Raw genomic sequence first — 25,928 nt, forward strand, 5'->3', positions numbered from 1 at the left:
CGTACTTGACCGAAAGTCACTCCTAGGCATTAAATAAAAGTTTTCGTTTTTAATATACAGATTAATTTGTAGAGGAGATTGAATCCTTCCATATCCAGTTGTGTGAAGGCACCAGAAATGACAAAAAAGAAATTGATAATGTTCAATTTTTAATGACAATGAAATTGACGTTCTTTTCCTTCGCCTCAGCAGCCCTGAAATGTATATGGGCCCCAACAAATGGTGTTGATGCTGAAAGATTTTTCAGTAGATACGTATAATTTGATTCTGATAGAAGATCTAGGATGAAAGAAATCGCGATCGAAACCTGTGCATTGTTAAATTTCAGTGCCTGAACTTAATGTAACGTTGATCGTGAGTGTAAATTACATCCCAAAATGCTGTAATTTATTATTTCATAACTTATTATCCTTGATTTACTATATCCTGTCAATAGCCTACAATGTGCTAAATTTGAAAGTCATAATTGTTATAAAATGCTGAAATTATAATAAAAGTAATAATATTAAATTGTTTAATTATAAATGCTTAAAAACACGAACTCAATCCATCACCACATCAAAGAGGCAGGGTCACGAACTGACTATATGGACACGGAATCTAACATTCAGTGGAAGGGGGGGGGGAGATCCAGCGATTGTTCAAAATCTTCATGGAAGAAGCTAAGGTGTACATTATCACAATCTGTCCCATTTCCTCAGTGATAGTGGTGGTGGTTACGATGATGATGATGATGATGATGATGATGATGATGATGATGATGATGCATCTAATAGAGGGAAGATGCAGGAGATTGTTCTTGATTGTACGCTAATCAGGGAAGAACATAGTAATCATATGTCGTCAAATTATCGAGGGTGGTTCATTTATTGAGGAATTTAAAACGGTATGTTCTACATCAATTACGTCAGGACAGCGTATTTTGCTTATTTCCAGATCATTGTTAAATACTGTTTACTAATGTGGTGCAACAGTTGCCATACCTAGAAAATATTCTTAGTTCAGTAAACAGCAATAAACCGTAACTGATTCGTCTTCAATTGCATTTGGTAAACCAATATTTATGGAAAAGGAAATCGTGACTATAATTATCCTTTAAGCTTTCATGTATGGTTACAAAATAAGAAATTGTAATGCAGTTACAAGTTTTCACATTTATGATCACATGAAGAAGGTTTCCTTTGACATTCCTAAATGAAGACTGTCAAAGACAATGAATAATTACTCTATCAATGCTCTTAGGATATGCAATAAGCTCTCTCGACAAATTTTTTAACTTTAAAAACAGAAGCCTTAAAATGACTTTCTCTAGATGGTTCATCCAGAAGGCAATTTACGAGTAAAACGGCAATTAATTTTTAGATTTCAGGAATATTGTATTTTAACTATCCTTATTTTTTTCTCTACGAAGTTATTGTTGACTATGTTGAAAGCTTTTATGATGCTTGGCTTTTAACAATACATGGATAAATGGAAAGGCAACAAAACAGAAAAGGACTAAATAAATTACATAGAAATGTCTACATTTTCTTTCTGTTTCCTCGAAATTCAAGTCTGCTTCTCGACGAAGCTTAACAAACAATACAAAATTACTTGCAAATAAATGTATGTAGGTATGGCAGTAATAAAGATATATTGTTGGATTATATTCTTGCCAGTAGAAAGATTAAATCCCATATCTTATTTTCTTTCCTTTTTATTTATATCAGTCTGCCTATCTACACGCATATAATTCATCCATCCGGTCCTTCCTCCCATCCATCAATCCATGCATTACATGCATTTATCCCATCCATCCCCACCATCCCATCCCATCCCATCCCATCCCATCCCATCCCATCCCATCCCATCCCATCCATCTCTCCATCTAACCATATACCTACCAACTCGTTCGTCCATCCATCCACCCACCAATTCACCTGCCTGCCTATCTGTCCGTCCGTCCGTCCGTCCGTCCGTCCGTCCGTCCGTCCGTCCGTCCGTCCGTCCGTCCGTCCGTCCGTCCGTCCATCCATCCATCCATCCATCCATCCATCCATCCATCCATCCATCCATCCATCCATCCATCCATCCATCCATCCATCCATCCATCCATCCATCCATCCATCCATCCATCCATCCATCCATCCATCCATCCATCCATCCATCCATCTATCTATCTATCTATCTATCTATCTATCTATCTATCTATCTATCTATCTATCTATCTATCTATCTATCTATCTATCTATCTATCTACCTACCCTTTACTTTTAACTACAAATTCTCATGCATTGAATAAAGACAATGTGAGAGCACAAAACAATGACACAATATCTATCGAAGAAAGATAAACTTTACTAGGCAATCGGGAATTGAATCTGAATCTCTTAGGTTTGTAATCATACAGTATATGAGACGTGTTGGCTAGTAACGGAGGAAGTAGCTAGGATTTATCTTTATAATATACTTTTTATGATCATAATTAAATGTTACCCACTGTGCTTTTATGTCTTTTGATTGAGTAAAAAATGTATCATTCACATTATGGCATGCCAGGCTAAACAACGTCCATAAAATTACCCTACATTAGCATAGGCCTACTTTTCGCTATGGCGATTAATCCGAAAGGCACTTCACAGCGATTTACATTTAAGTTGGCGTTACCCTTACATCTCCCGAGGCGTCGAATATGTTCATTGAAATTCACAGCACAAGCAGATGTAAGAAAATTGAGACAAGTGAACAGAGGATTTTAATTTCTTCCACGTTACTGGAGCCATTTTCCGTCCATACATCTTCCCAAGATGGTTTTAGTCTGAGTTAGAAACTCTCAGATAATTGCTGCCAGTGCGCAAGAAGCGGGCTGTAACTCCAGTCCTATGAATCATGTTATCGTAATTAAACGTGTTTTAGAGACAATTTTAAAACAAGTCGCTCTTCCATGAATATTTGAATGTGATGGCCATAGAAATATCTCAATAATTGAGCTATTATAGCTCGCTCCTTATACAAGCAGTTTTGTATTATTAATGAACGTTAAATAAACTCTAATGCGATAGTTTCTTGGAGACTGTTTACAAAAGCAGACTTGAATTTCTTTCAAACTGGAAACTACCTGTCTGACATTTTTACTTGTCATTATAGAGAGTACGACAGAAATGGCAGACTCTTTCTTACACAAACCTTGTTTTCAATCTATTATACATTCAGTTATGCCCTATATGAATAAAGTATTTCTCTAATGTTACCAAAATTATAACTCTTCCTTATAAGAAATAAGAAAAGTTGTACTTAGAACTACATTGAACTTTATTGTATGGTTGTATATTCATTCATTCATAGTGTTCAGCCAAAGGGCAGGTCTTTAACTGGAAACCCAGCATTCTCTAATCTTCCTTATTTTCTGCCTTCCTCTTTGTCTCCGCATATATCTTAATGTCGCATTTCATTTTATATCTTTTTCTGCCCCGAACTATTCACCCGTTCACCATTCCTTCCAGTGCATCATTCAGTAGACATTTTCTTCTCAGCCAGTGACCCAATAAATTTCTTTTCCTCTTCCTGATCAGTTTCAGCACCATTCTTTCTTCCAACACAGTTTCATTTCTTAATCTGTCTGTCAATTTCACAGCTCCATTTTTCTCCATATCCACATTCCAAATACAGTGGAAGTTCTTAAGTTAGACAGAAATCAAGTTCGACATCCTACAGTTAGACTGCTTACGTAGGGGAATTTGACATGCCCCTATACGGGTTTGCCATTTGAAAGGGAATTGGTTCTGTGTCTTGTGATGATACTTTTGTTAAAGGAAAACAGAATATTCTATTGATTAGGACATCCATATTGATCACTGATTTTAAATTAATTAACTCTTCTTTTTCTATTTGAGAATTGTGCTGTTTGTGGGACGGAACTGTCAAAACCCACTGTGCTACTAGAAGGGCATACACAAGTCTCGGGGCGGGCAGGAAATGCAAGTACAGTACTGTATTCGTTGATGGATAACCAATAAGAATTTGTATTCATTTCACCTGCCACACCCACTACCCTTATTGGACTGAACTTTCAATTCTGTTCTGTCGAACTTAGGAGAGTCCACTGTACTTCTATTCGCTTCTCTTCACTTCGTCTTAATGTCCATGTTTATGCCCCATACAATGCCACACAAAGCATTTCACTAGTTTCTTAATTATTTTCCCAGAGGTCCGCAGAACATGCTCATTTTTCTATTAAAAGCTACCTTTGCCATTGCTATCCTTCTTTTGACTTCGTGGTAGCAGCTCATGTTACTGCTTATAGTACACCCCAAATAGGCCTTTATTTAAAGCTGTCCACTTGCTCTATTGCCTCATTTAGAATTCGCACATTTATCTTCTTTATTTTTCTACCGATACCATGGTCTTCGTCTTCTTAGCATTTACCTTCATCCCATACTGCTCACAGCTGTCATTTAGCTCCAGTAGCGTACCCCTTAGTATTATCTCTCCTGCTAACAACGCCATATCATCAGCAAATCTTATACAATTTATTTTTCTTCCATCTACTATTACCCCTCCCGTGTTCTAAAAACAGATCTTCACTAAATCCTCCAAGTAGATGTTGGACAGGGTAGGTGATAAAGGGCATCCTTGAAGTAGCTATTTCTCTCCCTATTTTGCTTCCTTCTGAGATTTCTTTCTCTATCCTGACTTTGATTCGTATCATATAAAGACTACTGAACAATCTTCTCTTTCCAATCGTTGTACCATTTTATGAAGTACTCCTGAGGTATATTTATTTTCAGGTTACTATAAGATACAAAAACTAGAAAATATAATATTAAGGAGTTCCTACCATAAAATGAGAATAGAGTCAACTTTCTGTACTATAGATATTGCTTGTTATTTTGTAAATTTATTTAATAAAGTGGCAGTTTCTTATTACTAAGAAATTTATGCAACGAGAGTAAAAGAGAATTAACAGGTAGGTGTTATTTATCGCTTTGCAGTAAAGACCAGTGCTTTCGGTGGATAATGTTTTACAGTGATTAAAATTTTAGATTCGGAATATCTGATAAGAATATAAAGACTGGATTATGATTAGAGGTTGTTTCAAGAATATACCAAGGAACACGAAATGTATTGTAGATTCTTTTTGTGCTATTGTATTTGGTAGTTTTTTTTTCGAATATTTTTTCCGAGTATTTAGAAGATTAAAAAGAAAATAATAGTGATAATTGAAATACAAAGGGATTCCCTTTGAAAAGTAAGATGATATATAATTATGTAAGTTGAAATTAAATGGAGATGAATACATAGCGCTATTCGAAAGTCAAAAAAGATATGAGTGCCTTCCAGGTTCGTTAAGAAGTAAATTTATGCAAAAATAACTGTACAGTGTTGTTCATACAAAATTAGATATATACAGGTGCAAATAAATTTCAAAATATTAAGGTATGATTCCCAATTTTCATCTCTATAATCAGCAGACTTTCATCTAGAGAATAACAGCATTCTGAAGAAAATCTTACACGAGAGGCCCAACTTAAATTCTTTTAGGAACTTTCACAATGACGAGAAATTTACAGGTTCCATACCTAAATACTTTTGCGGCCTTACTAATATAAATTCTTATCCAGCCAGATGTTTAATTGTCTTATACTGACACAAAAGAATAGCTCGTTTATAAGTCGTGTGTAAATTCTTGACTAATAATCACTACATACGTCGTGTATAACAATACAACTGTTACACAGCTACGTAATAGTGTCGTTATTTTATTACGAAAAGTAACAGAAAAACTGAGATTCTCTATAAAAACCAATAGCGTGAGTTAGTGTGCCACGCTAAGTATCGATAGTACAACTGGGCTTGATCGATTACCACGTTATATTTTGATCAAAGAGTATAGCTACAGCAATGTTATTCTAAATATTCTGTGCTCTTTGTTTTGTTCTGTGGTTACAAGGCAACCATCATCATAAAATGACAATCAATACGAACGGCCATTTTTTCTCTCTATGTACAAAACTTAAACTGGAGGTTTCGTGTGTACAACCACGGCAAAGCAATTTCCATGTATAGTTATACGCTGCTTATATCCATGGTTTATTAGTAACGTTTTCTCTCCAAACTCTGCATAAGTTTCGTATAAAAATTATAGGCTACACGGTTTATTAATACGACCGTTAGAGTTTTCAATCTCCGTTGTGTACTGGAACAATCTAAGTTTATTTTCTTTTTTATTCAATATCAGCATTCTTAAGGCAAATTTTAATCAATCCGTATGAAATTTTTACTGCAAATATTTATGAGGTAGCTGCATTTTTCTATGTTTTTATTTGTAAGGAATGCTGCTAGTTTATTTTATTAATGTTTTTTTCATGAATTATAGAATAAACAACATTTTCAACATTTTCAAAAAAAAAAAAAAAAAAAAAAAGAAAGAAATTGAATAAATGAGAAATTTCATAAAATGAATCTATAGAAATGTTTGTCTATGTTTTGCGAAAGTAACCAAGAAAATAAACTTAAACATTTAGATCTTCCACTAAATTAAATTCTTGGGTTAGAAAATATTTCTAAGAAGAACAGAAAAAAATTAAAAATGAAATCAAGTTTTTTAGTGTTATTGATTGTGTCTGTAAGCAATTTTATTACTTCAGTAACAAGTAAATGAGTTTTCTTTTTTTATTCTATTTATCTGTAAATTCTGCTTCCGTTTCCCAGAAATATCTTCTTCGGGTAATTAAAAACAAACAAAAATTAGAACGATAATGGAAATATAAAGGTTGTTCATAATAATTAATTAACTTCCTTAGGCTCGTTCTTTTTTGTGACATGGTTAGGCGCGTGGGGTACAGCTGTATCCCACTGCTTAAATTCGAATTATTAAGTTCTCTTGAAGCTCAACTGATATATAGGTATTATTTTCAGTTTATCTGCGTGTTCTGTATTGCAACTGATACATAAAATTAGTTTATGTTCGACCATACCGAAATGTAGTAATTATACACCTGGTAGTAGCCCTTTAATGCACCTCATTAAAGTACACCTATTCATTATAATTCAGTTGTTCAGCCAATGAGAAATCACCATTGTACCATTATAAAACCGCAAGTATCGATTATTCTCGGATATGCAATAGAAACACAATTAGCGAAAAGTCACGGAGGCTGGAAATCCAATACTGTCGCAGAAGGTTATGTTCTGTTACTATAATAATTAGCGTTAATTGTAAATAATATTCAAATAAATTCAATTTGTTATCTCGTTTTTTTCAATTCTAAATCAATTTCCAGGTTATATCAAGACTAATATTCATGTTAATCTCTAGATTATATCAAGGTCAATGACATTCGTGCCTCGGAAAAAATCAATACTTTCGCGTCTGCTCACATCTCACAATTCAGGTCAGTTCCGCTCCTCACTTACATAACCATAACATGAATAAAAAGGTAAAAGGTAAAGGTATCCCCGTAACATGCCATGAAGGCATTTGGGGGGCATGGAAGTAGAGCCCCATGCTTTCCATAACCTCGGCACCAGAATGAGGTGGTGTGGTCGGCACCACGCTCTGACCGCCTTTTACCCCCGGGAAAGACCCGGTACTCAATTTTATAGGAGGCTGAGTGAACCTCGGGGCCGTTCTGGAAGTTTGGCAACGAGAAAAAATCCTGTCACCACCTGGGATCGAACCCCGGACCTTCCAGTTCGTAGCCAGCTGCTCTACCAACTGAGCTACATACTTATGAATAATTTCAAGTTAGAAATATGGTCGAGCATAAAAATCCACTTGCCTATAATGGTAATTAAGACGCTCGTATGAAAATTATGAAACTCGCTTGCGCTCGTTTCATGAACAAACATACTCGCTTCTTAATTACTACCATTATAGGCTCGTTGCATAATGTACTATTAATTGTTACGATATTCATTATAATGTTCGATAATATTAATGTTTAATCTTAGTATGTGAATAAACTCAGACTGAAATTAACATTGATTATTTGAAACTCTATAGACATCATCTTCTTCTTGTTCATTACCTTGGTTCGGTTTTGGTCTTGCAAGACTGTTCCGTTAGCTCTTGGAGTTGTTCCTCACCTTGCCGCCTTTGTGGTGGTCGGCCCAATTCTCTGTTACATGTAGGTCTGTATTCTAGAACTAATTTTGGGATGCAGTTTATTTTCATTCTTTCATTTTCTATGATGAAATTTTATGTCATTTTATTATCTATTGTTGTTGTTATTTAGTCAACTGTTCGAAGACAATCTATTTTTTATTTCTGTCTGAAAATATTGTTCGCCGCGATTTCAAACACTTCCCTTATAGGGCTTGTTTCTCTTTTCGAATTTCTATCCCTCACACCACCAAAACACATACAGCGTATCAGAAACCTGAAACTCTTTTTACTTACAAGGAGAGGACACGCTCTATATATCACCAAATCAAATAAGATTGTGTGAGACGAAAGTATAAGAAGTACTGTTTAAAGTCATACCTGGTATGGGTGGCCAATGACCCCTCGTTTTGTAAATATTGGCTATTGTTTGTGACATACTTCCGTTAGGTGCCTAATAGGGACGCATTAGACTGTGTAACAGCGTAGCCCATATGGTTGGCTACTGAGTTGTTATGCAGGCAACATGAGTTCGAATCCTAATGCCTTCTAATTATTTTAAAGCTTGATATTATTATTATTATTATTATTATTATTATTATTATTATTATTATTATTATTATTTTATATTTTCATTAATGTTGCAATATTTCTGTTTTTGTTTGTATATGATAAATTACCTCCTACTAAGCGCATTGGTCTATGTGCACATACAAATATTACATTGCAAAAGTGCAAATAATAATAATAATAATAATAATAATAATAATAATAATAATAATAATAATAATAGCAATAATAGCAATAGCAGTAGCAGCTTCATCTTACTGCTGAACTATTCCTTATAGAATAATAATAATAATAATAATAATAATAATAATAATAATAATAATAATAAGTTGTAGAACTATTGAGTAATAAGTGAAACACATACCTCCAAACTTAGCTGAAGTTATAACTTATAAGATTATGTAGTCCTGTGGCACCTACTAAAACAGAATCCTCAATTTTACATACGACAATGACAATTTCTAATCTGGAATTAGAACGAATCCCTTGCAGACAGTTTAGCAAAAAGATACCTGAAGCGGGGCATGTGCAGAAATGTTTAGAAATTTACAGAAGAACTAAAATCACTGGGATACACCTGCACCCCACTCGCCTAGCGTTGTAACTTAGAATATTGTGTAGTTTTTTGGCGCTCACTAAATAACAAACCTTATTTTTATCACATAACAATGTCAACTTAAAATCTGGAAGTAGCAGAGATCTGTGCTAGACAGATAAGCAGGAAGGTACCTGAAGTGGCACATGCGCAGAAATATGTAGAAAAAAGATATCACAGAACGAAAATGTCTGGGATACACCTGTACTCCACGCGCCTAACGAAGGGGGATTTACGGTACTTTGAAGAAGAGGAGCTTAATACAAATTCTTCCAACTTTTATGTAATTTTATTTTCGAGCAATATCTTCTTCAGGTAATAAAAATGAAAAGCTACAGCGATAAATGAAATATAAAGGGATTATTTCTTGTAATTAAGGATTATGTTAAAATAAGAATTATGGAAGCTTACCATTCGTAGATGCCAATAATTGCAGTTCTGTTATTACATGTAGTATTCTGTATGAGTATTTTATTGAGGTGATCAAAGTAAGTAATACATTGCGATCAAAGGCTAAATTATAAGAAAAGATAAGTAGTCTTAATATTTGTAGATAAAGTGTTCAAAGAAGTTGTAAACTATTTTATTGCAAACATTTGAAGAAACATGCAAATTTATTTTTGTGCTAAAAAAATATTGCATATTTTCTCATAAGTTTTGCAATAAAATAATAAGCAAAAATGTCTTTGTGCTAAAAAGAATATAGCATTTTTTTTTCACAAGTTTGCACATAATATGAAAAAAATTATTTTGTTGTTTTTTTTTTTAATGCCAGGCGTTTGACAAAGTTATTTGACCTCTTACACTCCAATATTTTTCAAAGATATTGTCATGGTCAGCCACTGAAGCACAGATTTTGAGGTGCTCCGAATCCATTTCTTGATTTGAAATGCACAATGGGGAGTTAGGGGACTGATATATTCCAATTCTATGCAGGTCCTTGGCTAAACGGTCATGGCCTGTTGCCAATCTAAATGCAGCTACAGACGATTTGCGTGGTAATTCGGGAATTGACTGTGGATTATAATGCAGAGAATTCCATTTTTTCCCTTGAGATTGTGTTATCAAATTTTGTTTTTTTTTTTGAAGTCTAAGTATGTAGATTTAATAAATCTTTTCACATAGTAATAAGTAGATTTAGAAACAGGTCTATAAGTAGCAGTGCTGCCCTTCTTTGTTAAAGCATCCGCATTCTCGTTTCCCAGGATTTCACAAAAAGTTATTTGTCCCCCAAAAATATTGCATGCTTCTTCATAAGTTTGTGATAAAGTAATATGCGAAAATTTCTTTAAGTAATATGCTATTTATTGTTCTGTCATTTTATCGAGTGCTCTCCAGGAACATATTTTCCTGAGAATGATAACAATACAACGACAAATGATGATACATGAAATTTAAATGAGCATTCATTCATTAATTAATTAATTAATTAATTAATTCATTCATTCATTCATTCAGTGTTCTGCCCAAGGACAGATCTTTCACTGCAAACCTAGCTTTCTCCAATATTTCCTACTTTCTGCCTTCCTCTTTGTCTCCGCATATGATCCACATATCTTAATGTCGTATATTATTTGATATCTTCTTCTACCCCTAAATCTTCTCCCGTTCACCATTCCTTCCAGTGCATCCTTCAGTAGGCAGTTTCTTCTCAGACAGTGACTCAACCAATTCCTGTTCCTCTTCCTAATCAGTTTCAGTATCATTCTTTCTTCACCCACTCTTCAACAAAACTTCATTTCTTATTCTCTCTGTCCACTTCACAAGTTCCAGTCTTCTCCATATTCACATTTCGAAAGCTTCTATTCTCTTGTCTTCACTTCGTCGTAATGTCCATATTTCTGCCCCATGCAAAGCACTTCACAAATCTCTTCCTTAGTTCTTTTTCCAGAGGTCTATTAAAAGCTTCCTTGGCCATTGCTATCCTCCTTTTGATAAATGAACATCTTACGATAAAAAATATTACTTTAATATGAAGGTGAGGATCTTAATAAAGGTATTATTTTATGTTTTAGGAATATTTAATTCAGAAGATTATATTAAGTTACAACAAGAGTACTGATACCATAAACAAAATGCGGTTGATTTTGATATTTTAAGGGTTCTTTAAGAAGGGCCATGTTCTGTCATTTCATCTGCTGATCTTCAGGTATATCTTCCGTTTTATTAAAACTTATAACAAAAATAATTGTATATGAAATACAAACAGCTTGTGATTACTAAGAGTTATTTTAAGATAAGGGTAAGGGGTTGAACACAGATGCTGTTTTAGCATCTAAATATTAACAAAGTAAGGGGAATTGGAGGATGGGTGTTCAAGAGAGGTTTTCTCCACTTAAACTTGTCAAAGTCACCTACCCCGTATATGCCAGACCGGATGTAATAGGGTTGCTTTTGCCTGTTTTAGTTTATAAACCGACTTGGTTTGGGTTTACTGAACGTCAATCAAAGTTGATTCGACCCTCTCTGTCTAACTTCAACTGCAATTCACCTTCTTGTACGCTTCGAGCTCGAAGTTTCATCTTAACATATACTTCTGTTGCAGACTTCACCATCATCATCTCCTTACCTATTCCTTCATCCCCGTCTCTTATTTCCTCTCGCACATCCAGGACTTCTTGTTCGACCCCGAGGGTTGTTCAGAACATGAGTGGCTTTTAGTAAACTTTGCTAACCTCACGGAAATGAATCCTGGGAAATTTCAAACTTGTAGGCCCTGTAATTAGCTATGTAGCTAGATTTCATCTCACAATGAAAGTTTGTTGCAGCTACGTGTATCTATATAAGGGGTACTACGCCCCAAGTCAACGGCTCGGCCAATGCCGAAGCACCGTAATATGTTATGTAATACCGCCAACGTTTATATATAACGCGTGAACAAATGAAACACTGTTTATTTCTTCTTGTACTTGTGCTAATATTCAATGCTATGAACTCACTTATGAAATAATATCCTTAGCCAGGTAGTTTGTAAGCAAGAAGTCTTGCAGAATTTCTCGAGGGATGGAGGTCAACCTATCTATTTCGAAGTTCAACATCTTCGTTCTAATCCGAATTTATAGTCCATGGTTTTGATATAACTTAGTTGTATTATGGATTTTTAGTAAAGGAATAATTCTTCTCGAGTTCTCAGCCAGGTGAGTTGGATAGTTGCTTCCAAGCTTTCGAAGACTAGCTCTGCCATCTTCTTCAGGGATTGAAGTCCTACATGTTTTTTTTCACTTCGCTTTCCCTGAATTTATTGTAATATTAATTGTAAAAAAATTGACAGGAGATTTACATAGTATCGATGATTGCTTAAACACGACTTTGTTTATTGGTCTGTTCTTTTATGTTTTTATTAACTTACAATTCTTTTAAATAGACTATCTTTATTGTATTTTTACGTTGTTTACTATTACAGATATTTCATTTTTACTACATTGAAGTTTCTTCTTTCGTTTTCAGTTAGGTACTTAATATCTTATTAAAGTCCTTCATAAATTCTATAAATGAAATATGGTTTCTGGAGATGAGGAGGAGAAGAAGAAAAAGAAAAGTAATAGTACAATGTGTGGACATTAAAATAATAATAAAAATAATAAGATGTAGGAGAAAGAAATAGGAAGGAAATGACGAAGAGGAGAAGAAGATAACAAGGAAAAGAAAGAAATACCAAGAGGAGAAGAATAAAACGCAGAAAAATTTTGTAGTAGACTAAAGGCCCGCTTCCACTTAGCGGAATCGAACCAAATCGAATCGAAACGAAAAGTCTGCTGCCACTCACATCTAGTGGAATCGAACCGAACAGTAGTTTTCTGTTTTTTCATACAAAAGAGGATAATTCTACACAAGATTTATTAATTTTACTTCGTTCATATTACATTGTGATTTTTGTATATGTATTATTTCAGCAATAACTTTCAATAGTAAACAAATTAAACCGCCAAGAATGGATGTGGTTCATTTTTGTTTTTCACTAAGGCTTCACGAGAACATACAATCATACCCGAAACAAGAAATTCTATTCCGGCAGTGGAATAAATATTCTAGCTTCTGAATTCTGTTCTGTTCGATTCGCTTCGATTCGATTCGACGCGCTGCTTTCTGCTATCTTCCATTTAAATACATTGTGAAGAGAAATTCTATTCGTTTCGATTCCGCTAAGTGGGAGCGGGCCTTTAGACGATGAAAAATTTAGTCGAAAGGAATAAGCGAGGAAGTTGAACTGAAAAATGAAAGGAGAGACGAAAGAGAAAACAAAGTGAAGAAGAAGAAATGAAAAGAGAACCAAAAGAAAAAAGACACAGATAAGAAAAAAGAAAAAAATTGTAATGGCAGGATACATAGAAGAAGAAAAAAAAAGCGCGAAGAGATGACAAATACAAAGATAAAAGGAAGAAAAGAGATGGAGAAAGGAAAAAAGACTGAGACAAAAATGAAGGAAAGACGTGAAATGAGTTTACAAATTAAAAAGCCAGGGAGAAGAAAGAAATAATTTAAAAATAAATCACTACAGTAGAATGGATAGAAAACAAAATATAAAAGAATAAAATGAAGAATGATAAATTAGCAATAAGGAAGAATTAAAAAGTTATTAGGACATAGGTAAGAAACGAAAGGAAATGTGAAAAAGAAAGAATACGAAAGGAATGGAAGAAAGAAGAAGAATAAAGAAAAGGAAAAAAGAAGACTCATGTTAAGAAGAATAAATATAATAAGTGAAGAAATATAAATGGAAGATTGAACAGAAGAAAATGAAAGTGAAATATTACTGGAAGGATAAGGAGGATGACTAAAAGAAGAAAGAGAAGAACAAGAAGGGAAAATAGTAGAAGACTGAGGATGAGAAGGAAAGAAAGGGTGGTAAAAAGAAGAGAGGAAGAAGAAAGAGAAAATTGAGGAGAAGGCTGATGGGAAGGAGTAAAATATTGAGAGGACTGGGGCGGGGGAGAAGAATATGAGAAGCCGAAGGAGGGCAAGAAGAGAAAAGAGGAGATAAAGGAGAAGGATGACAGGGTAAAAGGAGATGAGAAATAAAAATAAAATAAGAAGGGAGAGGAGAGAACGAAAGGAAGGACGTGAAGAGAAAAGAAAATGAAACTGGAAATAGATGCAATTCTGTGGTGCGGAGGATAAAACATAGATTCAGGCACTGAATGAACTGGTTCCTTGAATGCGCTGTGTGCCACTGTTGCACTGAGAAGGGAATGCCTACGGATGCTGACTGTTGGTGGTACGTCACACAGTTTTATAAACCGCGCGACTTAATAAGAACAGACAACAAACATCAAGGTCACGGTCTATCACTGGTCAATGTAAGCAGCGACAGGCCCATCGCAGGAGCATCGGCTTTCTACGCCGAAGACTTGAGAGTCAAATCCCGGTGACTCCAACCGGAATTTAGAATGATATAAAACGATGTTCCGGCAGGTTTCCGTGCCACTCTCATATTACCATTGCTCCGTTATTTCCATACCACAACCTTCAGTTCAATACACCGAATTTTGAGGGGGAAAAAAAATGAAATTTTGGTTTTTATAGTTTTTCAGTATTTCTACTAATTGTCAGTTTTTAGCCCTATCTTCAGCAAAAATATTGTAGTAATTCTTAAAAAAAATATATTATGAATGAAAAAATTTCCCTTGCCAACTGCTCAGGGGAATTTTAAATGTATTTAGCCTGCTACATATGCCCTATTTTTTTTCTACATTCGTATCTTTTATTACTTCTGAGAAAAGTGCACCCAAAACTGAGGAATTTAACATTGCAAGATATGGAAATTCTGATACTATTTTTCTGCACTTTTTATTTTTTTGTGACATTGGTACACTTGTACCCAAAAGACTGAAATTAATATACAATATCACTGTGATGGCATTTTACACAGTAGATTAAAAAAATTAAATTTATTTCTATTTTCAGCAAAAAATAAAAAGTAATTTACAGTCATTGTTAATGCAAAAATGTTATCAATGATTTTTTTAGCCAACCGCTCAGTGAAATATTAAATTTATTTAACCGGTTGTATACATAAAGGTATGTTACATATGCCCTATTTTTTCTGCATTTGTATCTTTTATAACTTCTAATTATCAAAAGGTTGAGAAACACTTTAATGCAAAATTTGGTAACAAATTTTAAAATAAAATAATTTTAATTGATTTTATTTAGCACAGGTGTTTAAATTTTCATACACCAACTTAAAAAAATTATATATTAGCCTATTATTTAGTTCGAGGATAACAATTAAATGCTCTTCGGACCCCCAGAGGGCCACGGACCCCTGATTGAAAACCACCGCTCTAGAAACAACATATTATGAATGTGTCTGATCCGCTGCTAAGCAAGTAACACCATAATAGTATGACGTAACTCATTGCCGTTGACATTTTCATAACTTTTTTATTTCTTTGAGCATAAATGTTTCAGTTTAAAAAATATTAACTATTATAATTTTTTATTCGTCCTCTATTTCAGGTACGAAACTGTGTGGTAAGCCCATTATTTCCTTGGTCTATCCAGGGATGGTATTCTCTTAAGGAGACACTCCGCTAAAAATGACAACCTTTTTCCTCATCATTTTTTCAACCAAAATTTGAGAGCACGTTTACTATGTAAAGGACTAACAATTCCAAAATGTAAACTCCCAAATGTTTTTGGCGTTTGATTTTTCACTTTTTAATTCTTTTTAGAAATATTTTCAAACCCAAGTTTTTGTATAATATCTCAATATTTAAGCTTCCTTCTTTTTTTTTCTTTTTTTTTTTTTTTTGGTCACAAGACATAGAAAAATATTTCTATGCATTAATTCTGCGGAATATCTCATTTATTTACTTTGAAAACTTTTATTGATGTCTTGAAAATGTTATATTTTTTATCATTCATGAAAAAAAAATAAACTAGCAGTATTTCTTACAAAATAAATACATAGAAATATTCAGCTACCTCATAAATACTTGCAGTAAAAATTTAATTCAGATTGATTATTATTTTACATAAAAAGTTGGTGTCGAATCAAGAAAAATAAACTTACGGGAAAATGGATTTGAAAGTAAAATGAATATTTATATAACACATACCTATTAAAATTCTCTTTCTCTTAAAAAAGTTATTAGATTTGTAATAAAACATTGTAAAATATAATTCTTTGATAAAGAATAATTTTGATATATTATCTTTAAATGTCACACCCCTTTACAGCCTTATTTTTAAAAAATGAAACATTAGTAAACAAAATTGAACTAAATCCATTTGGAATATGAAAATAAACATTATAAAGTGAAATATCCAATGAAACTTTTTGGAAATTTTTCATGATTTTCAGTCGAGTCTCCCCTTAGGTCGAGAACTCAAAATCTTCAAAAGGACCGTTATATTTAATCTGTAATAGACAGTTCTCCCATTATTATGCTTGCATCATCATCATCATCATCATATTATGTATATTATTTTGTGTGGTAGATGAATAACGTCAATTCTGACTTACATCTTCGTTATGAAGTTTTTACCCAAAGAATCCGGTCTAAGAATAACTTTCATATGCAATCCCTCCCTACTTGCGGAAACTCAATTTTCAAAGCGGTTGTTACTATTGACCTATAAACTTCTGTCTATGTATTTCTTTAATATTTCTTGTGTTTACCCACCTCTTCTTTCTCTCCTTCACTTGCTCCCTTTCTGGAATTCTCTCCTACTTTCTCCAATTCCTTTTGTTCCTTCTTTCTTATGTAATTTGACCCTTTATTTCTTTCCATCTTTTCTACACTGTCAGCCTTTCCCTTCTTACTTATTATTTCTTTGGCTTTGTGATATACTTTTCCTCACTTTTCTTCATAATTCCTTTCTCAATTTTGTTCATTTTTATTCTTCTTTTTCACTTATCTTCTTTCACATTCTTTCTAACGTTTTCTTTCATTTCTCACCGGTCTCCTTTCTCATATTCTTTATTCTGTTCATTTTCTTCCTTTTCTTTTTATATTCTCAATTCTTTTTTTTAATTTCCCTCTTTTTTATCCTTTATGCCTCCCTAACTCGTGTTCCTTCTTCGCTTCTTTCCATCCTTCTTTATTTCCTCCTGTATTTCCTTCTCTTCTTTCATATTCCGTCATTCTTTTCTTCAGTTCTTTTCTATTTTTCCTTTTCCACCTTCTATCTTTTCTACTCTCTGTGAGGAGGAAACGAATACTTGCACAGCAGTCTTATGTGGATGATTGTTAAGACCATAGGACTGAATACCGTAAGTATCGTGATTTACTGTTTGGTGCCATCTACCGATTCAGCTACACATCACCCAGATCCGAAGGATCCCGCTAAGAAAATCCCTCCTCCCCCCCACCATCGTCCCCCTGGGACTTTGGCAGTTTCACCTTTTTTATTTTTTTTCCTTTCTCACTTGTTTCCTTTTCTACAGTCTTTGTGATCTCCTTCCTTTTTCTTTCCTCTCTCATTCTTTCAGTATATCTTTCTTTGCCACACTTTCTTACCCCCTCTGCCTTCTAATTTGTTTTCTGCCTTTCCTTCTTCTTTTATTCTTTTATTTTTCCTCCTTTTCTTCCCATTTCTTTCATATTCTTTCTTTTTCACGTTTTCTTTCGTTGCTTACCTAATTCTTCATTTCTTTTGAATTATTCCTCGCTGCTTTTCTTTCATTTTTTCATTTCTTCTTTTATATTTTATTTTCTATAACTTCTAGTGACTTATTTTTAAATTCTTTCTTTCTTCTCCCTGAATTTTTAATCTGTAATCTCATTCCATTTCTTTTCTTCATTTTCCCTTCAGTTATTTTCCATCTCTTTTCTTTCCTTTCACTCTGTATTTTTCACCTCTTCACTCATTTTTCTTCTTTTACATATCTTCTTCTTTAGTCTACTTTGTTTTTTATTTTCTTCTCTCTGTCCTTTCTTTTGTCTATCTTTTCACTTCTTTCCTTTCTCCTCAATTCGTTTTTTCTTTCGTCTCTCTTTTCGTTTTTTTCAGTTCTACATCTTGTTTTCTTATTTGCTTGCTCGCTCGTTTGTTTCTTTCCGTCTATCTTTCTTTTTTATTTATATCTTTCTTTCTTCCGTTCTATCTTTTCATATTGAATGTTTTGTGAACAGTAACTCGCTAATTTGGCAGAATTTCAAAGTTCACATCTTTGTTAACCCGCAGTTCACAACAAACATAATTAAATCTTGTAACACAATCTAGCATTCCATTAAAACAAAATGTGCTACAAATAACGGGCTGGAAATTCTTACAATCCAACCAGACGACTGCCTTGTTCCGCAAGGGTTGATGGAGTGCTCCCCATTACATTTTCCGTAGCTGTCACCTACAATGCGCAACCCACATGAGCAGCGCGGAATCGTTGCAGAAATCACCCTCTCCATTCTCTCTGTCTCCTTCCACCCCTTCTGCCTAACCTGAGAGATTCCCTTCCTATTCACGCAGCTCTTTAATTACAAACACGTATATAAGATATAATGAAGTTCTTAAAAGTTAAAAATTAATCCCTGCAAACTACGAGAGACGCAGAAGAAGAAGAAGTAGTAGAGGAAGGTTTTGCTAATTTGCTCCCATCCATCAGGCTGCAGAGACTCTAATGCTACCACCGTGTATTGTGAAGAGTAGCAGGGATTAGTAGGCAGTATTAACGATTCGTTTGTGTTAGCTCTACTTGTTTGTGTTTGCAAAAGTATAAGGAAATGATGGCGGAGCGCCGAGTGGGAGGGAAGTGAATGAAGGGTGAAATAATGAAAATTTATTAATATCTGATGATGTTTAAGTACGTCTCTCTCAAGACTTCGAAATTCATTTCCTTCTAAGAGAAGTGTCTCGTCTTCTTGTACCTAAAATTATTATTACATCATCTCGTTGAGATATTTGATACTATTTAGCCCAGCTTAACTGCGTCAAAATCTAAACGGAGGGAAATTTCGTCGTAAAGTAATCATTAATTTTATTCATGACCCGTGTTATGTAACTAAAAAATAAAGTAAGTAACGTTTATGGAAAAATTAAGAAATCAGATGAGAAAGCTCTGAATCTACACGCGATTAAAAGCACTACCGTATTATCAAGCAGTTGACATACATTTTCCAACTTCATTTTTATTTCGTTTCAAAATAATTGAGTTTCTTCAACATGTTGCAGATTGCATTATTATTTGTAGCTTGCTTTTAAACTATATGGTTGTTGGAAAGCCAGAAAAGATAATTTTTATGGAAACTTCTGTTCGAATTTGTTCATTATTGCTGCTATGATAAATTAAATATAATATAAACAATTCAAGCAACCTATTCTTGAGTTAAGAGGACATGAAATTGCCTTATCTTCTTGCATTTATATCTGTTTTCTATCTCTTTTTTCCATGTTCTTTTCTCCATTTTTATATTCTAAGCACTTATTTGTACTGTCTATTGTAATTGGTGCTTTGCCCTGTTACAGACATTAAATAAATAAATAAATAAATAAATAAATAAATAAATAAATAAATAAATAAATAAATAAGTAAATAAATAAATAATAAATAAATGTTAAATTATTTCTCACATAGGGAACATTTTCTCAAAAACTGTTGAAGCTAGACAGCTGAGTTTTACAGCTCACGTTCAGATAACTTGACTTTATGCTTAAACAGTGCTTCTTCTTCATTTCCTTAGTGAAAAATATTTTTTTTCTCGATTCATATATTTTTTCAACGATTTTCAATAGATTACACCCCGTAACATCTCCAAAATTTAAAAAATGTCAAAAGCATTGTTTCAATAGATGTAAAACATTCATATAAACAATTTATGAAGATTTCAACTTTCTAAATTAAATAGAAGCTGAGAAAAAGTTCGTTTCGCATGGAAATACTGAATTACTGAAAATAATCGATAAAATAAGACTTATCCTATTATACAATACACCACCTCCTCAGAAAAACGAAAAGTTAACATGGATATAATTTTAGTACAGGCCTAATCATATGTGATATACCATTTTAAAGAGGAAAAGTCAACAAGGAATAAATTTGAAAATTAAGAAATATAATTTTCCGTCAAAAAGACGTACATTTATAAAGAATGAGTGTTGACATTAAAATTTGTGCAACTCTTCTCAGAAAATCGAGAAATCAAAATGAATACAATTTGATACATCATTTTAAAGAATGAAAACCGAAGTATATTAAAAAATAAATAATACTTTTTACCCAAAATCCAATTGAATCGGTTTTTTTAGTAACCTTTTAAGTCACGAAATACAAAGTTTTGGAGAAACACAAACAAAACTGTTTAAAAGAAATGCACGAGTTAAGAATTGGTATATTTGAAATGAAAAATGTTAGGAAAAACATAACGAATATTTCTGTATGCAAAATAATATTTTTTGAATAGAATATGACTCAATATTCATGGTTGAAAATGTTTGACTTCTGGGGTTTCTCAAAATCTGGTAAACAGTTAATAAAATAATCTCTGTATTTCATGAAATAATTCAAAATTTGGTTCGAAAATAATACGAATTTGATTCTCAAAACCAGTATTTACAAGCTGACTTCATAATTTTTTCTTCATGTGAACAAATTTTATTCTAACCTGTATGAAATATATCACTAAGGACATAAATAATAAAGTTCTGCATGAAATAATCTGATACAATAATACCTACATTACACAAACGACAACATTATTCTAACAAATCCAAAATTCAGACGTAAAATAATTAATTTACCAAACATAACAGCTTAGGCTATGGTGTAGATTCATTCTGTGTCAGCCTTGTCACTGATTTATGGGCCTTCTCCACGAAACTTAATTTTGAAGCACAAATACCACAACAGAAATACTGTTTTACTTGTGGTTTTTTTTATACAAAATGGTGCATGTATATCCCTATAGAACAGGAATTAGCAACAAACTCAATTTTGTTAAAATTTGGCTTAAGAGGTTTCTCAAGAAACCGATTGAATTCCGTTCTACCCTTTGGACGCAAAGACTTACTTGGAGGTATGTTTGTACGAACTTAATACATAGGCAAATCCCCTCGTGTATGGGCGAAAAGTATAAAGACTTTCGGCCTACAGATAAGTCTCTAGAGTTCAGCGGCTACTTGAATTTTTCCGACTGTAGCGTTCTACAAATTACGCGGGAGAAAAAGTAAACATAGAAATAAATGCTATTGCGAGCAACTGGCCGATATTTCGTCATCATTTCGTTTTAAACACTCCTTATAACGTTTATTCGTTATAATAGCATAACTGCAGAGATATTTAAGAATGGTGCTGAGGAATGGCGGACAAAAGAATGCACAATCACGAATGAATAGTATTTCTCGAGTGATTGCATTTGAAAGGTGACATTAAATAATAATTTACAGGCCAGTAAACTGGAGTGAGAAATATTTTCAATTTGTAAGGGCGAGGAGGAAAGGATTTTAATATATTTTATAATGAATAAAATCATGTTTTACCGTTACATTAAATTAACAAGACATTAAGTTGTGTGTATTATTAAATTTATTTTCTTTTAAGAACTCAAAATCAATTATTGTTCTAAATTATATTTAATTAACAATAAAATACTTAATGTAATCTACGTATCAGGCTATTAAGTGCTCGTAATCTGTTAGCTACACATTTAATTCTAATATGAGAAATTATATTAGTAAGACCTACACAACAAGGCTAATTAACAGAAATTATAAGTTAAACACAATGACTTTTTCATCCTTCACAGTAAATCGTAAAAACTAATTGTTTACAATAAAAACAAGTATTGATGAAATATCAGCGGAATGCAGTATCATGTGCCAAGAATGTTTAACAATTCTAACCGGTGTAATTCTAAAAGTGACTGGTCACACCTTGAAATTAACACTTGTTTTTGTGTCAGGTAATCATAAAGTCGGCTTTCCATTCTGAAAACCTGGAGTTCAAGTCTCAAATGGGTGCAAGTGTAACAAATCTGTAGTGGAAAGAGATGTTACTGGGGCAGATTTCTCGAAGTAGTCCCCTTTCTATGACTTTAGTTCATTATTTGTTTATATTCCACAATCGTCTTTTACAAACTTTGCAGTAAACAACGGTTATCTTAGCACATTCTGGTTGTGCCAATATTGATGGCGTTATACGTCGACAATGTGACGTTGAAATTTGTTAAGTTCTGCCCAATGACACTTCCGATACAGTATTTTCTCTTTTATATTTTGAAGATTGATTAATTAACAACCCGGCACACTTTGCGATCACACTAAGATTCATACAAATTTCCAAACTCCAAAGGCCCAGTGAACCTTTGTTCTTCAAAGAAAATTCCTCGAGAGCCGAGCCTGAACATCAAACCCGAGACCTCCAGATCTGGAAGCCAACATGCCGATCACCAGGCCACGAAGGCATCACTAAATTTTAGGGCGAAGTTTTTACAGTGTAAATAAAATAAAAACGGAAATGCTTTGAGTTAATGTGAAAGAATAACATGGAAACATTCCACAAGATTCAGATCAAAGACCTCTATAAAAGTAATAGTAGATACACAGAATATAAGAAGACTGTGTGAATAGGCCTTTGTTTCATTGTCCTGTATGTTATTGCTACTTTTATCATTATGAATAAGATATTTTACGTTGAATAGTGTTATTGCATTTGAGTCTTAATTATTAAGGATATGACCGACGTTCGGTTGTTTATTAGATATCGCTCGTCGCTTATTCACTTTCAGGTATGTTAATGTAACATTCGTTAGATGGCAGCACGAGTGCAGTAGGCCTATCTAGTGGAGACTTCTTGAACGTCGTGTTACGCTAAAATGTGACACTTTCTTATGAAATTTACCTCACGTCAAAATGTATATATTGGTTGATGTTATAAAGAAAAATTAATACCGGTAAATAAAAATGTGGTTGTCAATAAACATTGTAAGAAGCAAGAAATAAAATTGAAGTATTGTATAAAATTAATGTTCCTTTCTATTATGTCTTGAGTGACAGTTCTATTTGAATTTCATGAAGACAAGTCAGATGCTTCACATCTTACACTATAATAAGTAACTTAAAAATCACAATTTAACTACCGTAGATCAGTGTGTGCTAGGAACTGTGTGTTGTACCACTTGCAAATAGCAATCCAGTATGATACATTAGCTCAATAACTCAATGTTTGTGTTTTATTTACGGGTCTAGCTAGAAGAGTGAAGGAAAGTACACGAAATCCAACAAAATAATGAAAAGTCTCTGAAATACAGATTTTATGCTATTTCTCGTGTATAATCTTTTTGGTTTTGACCTAATGCTTTTGGAATGTTCCCATGTTAGTCTTAAAAATATAATGAACAAAGAGTTGGTGGAGAAGAGACAATACAGATCTGCAGTTATACATCTTCAGGTTTCCAAGCAACATCTCTTACTGTATATTACATTGATCAATAGAAGAGCTGAAACTTAAGCGTATGAAAATACATGCAGCTGTTCTGCATATGACTAAATATTTTAAACATGGTGTATGAATATAATATAGTTTAATGTTTTCCTCCCTTCTTAGAGAAGAGCATAAGAAACAGTTTAACTATGAACGTAATGCAATAAAATTACCCTGTCAAGAACAAGTTCTAGAAAATATACCTGTTTTTTTTTTGTTTTACTTTTAATAAAGAAATAGCCTAATATAAATTAAATTTTCTATACACTAGTATAGATGGAATCATAGTTTACTATTCTTCTGGGATAGCTCACACCCACAAAAATGTATTATATTAAGTATAGGATCGTTAAAGTTTACAATGTGTTTCTCTCCTCTAAGGTAAGAAGGAAACTCTGTCCAGTCATCTCAAAATATTACTCGAGGTCGTACATAGGTTTCCATTATATATAAATCTCTACCAGAAGCAAATAGATGAACATAAAAAATTCAGGCGTGTTCTAATAGTAATTACAGCAGCTGACGTTTACTTCACAGAAACATCAGAACATCTTAATAATTTATAAAATTCAACAGAAGTCACATTCCCTCTCGACAAAATTAATAAACCCAAGCATATTCGAATGCAACTTACAACAACAAATTAACACAAAAATCGATACATATTTCGAATTACCTGCCAAGAGGGACGATAAACATGTAAGAACTCTGAAGCGGTTGACAAATGACATTATTTTGTTTGCTTAAATTGACCACTTGATCCAATTTTCGTGAGAGCTCATGATGGCAAAAAATTAACAAAAAGAAAAACAGAATTCTTCTTAGATCGAAATAAAAATACATCTATATATAGCCTACGTAAGCGAAAATTGGCATGATCTATCAGCTACTTACATAAAGTTTCACCATTAATAATAATATGAAACACGCTTAATTGTGAGGTTAAATAGAAGAATGGCATATTTAAAAATTAACAGTCTACAATTCTTGAAAATCTTGGTTACTCTAGAATATTTTTCTTTGGTCAGTCTAATACTAGGAAACAATTTCTTTGAAATACTTTAAAGTAACGAAGGTTACTAACATTTGTTACAATATTATTCCTTCATTCATAGAGTTCCGCCCAAGGGCAGGTCTTTCACTGCATATATCTTAATGTGGACTATCATCTGATATCTTCTTCTGCCACAAACATTCCTGAACATGAATATCTATTTCATAGCAGACGTGTTAGACATAAAAATATTTTTTAATGAATTTTTATATAATTTTAAATTGTATACTTTTTTGTGTCAAAGTTATATTTTGTAAGTGAAATTTTTCAAACACTCCCTGAACTCTGCTACTTTTACAAAATAAACAGATGCCAAACTTTGATACATTGTCTCGTTCTTATGATTCATTAAAAACTAGATTATGTAAGTGAGAAATTCTACAAATCTTTGAAATTAGAATATAACGTAAAATTTTAATTTCTGATCTTCCTTGTTTAAAGTTTTGCAGGATTCTAGTTAGCACCACAACAGAAATTGACAAAAATTGACACTACGAACCACATTTGTTAAGATGAAATATCTAAAAGCATCACTGACATAAAACTCATTTTATGTTAGACTTCCAATTAAGTTCTAGATTAGATCTTACCAATTTTACGTTTGAAAAGTGGCAGAAACTAGATATCTACCAGAAATAAAAATTATTAAAATTCATCTTTAATATTAGCAATCAAAAATTCAATTTTTTTTTTTACTTTAAGGGGAGAGGATGGTATTTTTTGGTGAAAAGTGAGTAAAAAAAATAATTCTTTAAAATACTCTCTGATATGTGTGGAATGCATAGCATAATATTTTGTGGGTATTTGTGCCCTTATCGGATGTTGAGTCGCCATTTTTAAACTTCCTGCGCTATGGATGTTTAAATCACACGCCCGCTTTTATCGGTTTCCAGTAACTTCATTTTTTTTTTTTTGCTACATTGCCAGACAAAAATGGATATAATTTCTGGATTATTAAAGATACATGCATGAAATTGATAACACACAATCTTTAGACTATTAGGAAATTTTTCTCTGTAACAGAATTTTGTTAATTGAGTTCATTTAAAAAATACGTCCTTTTGTTTGCAAGAAAGGAAATCAGAAAATTGTTATTAAATTTTAATTGTTTATTTTACACACGTAGGGAATAATATCAAAATTCTGTTACAGAGAGTTTGTAGAACATGCTTTTGCAAATACATTGCAAAAAACGGTGTGAATCTATCTTTAAAAACGGTTTAGATATATCGGTTTTAGTACAATCCTGCATTGGGTATATTTT

At 33.0% G+C, this 25,928-nt stretch overlaps 1 protein-coding gene across 5 annotated transcripts in view; it reads right to left on the reverse strand.

The window, feature by feature from the left end:
- The window catches only part of dac (dachshund family transcription factor), a 1,230,461-nt gene that overhangs the window by 76,996 nt on the left and 1,127,537 nt on the right, over nucleotides 1-25,928 (reverse strand). The window lies entirely within an intron of this gene.

Source organism: Periplaneta americana, chromosome 2 (genome assembly GCF_040183065.1).
Source record: "Periplaneta americana isolate PAMFEO1 chromosome 2, P.americana_PAMFEO1_priV1, whole genome shotgun sequence".
NCBI lineage: Eukaryota > Metazoa > Arthropoda > Insecta > Blattodea > Blattidae > Periplaneta > Periplaneta americana.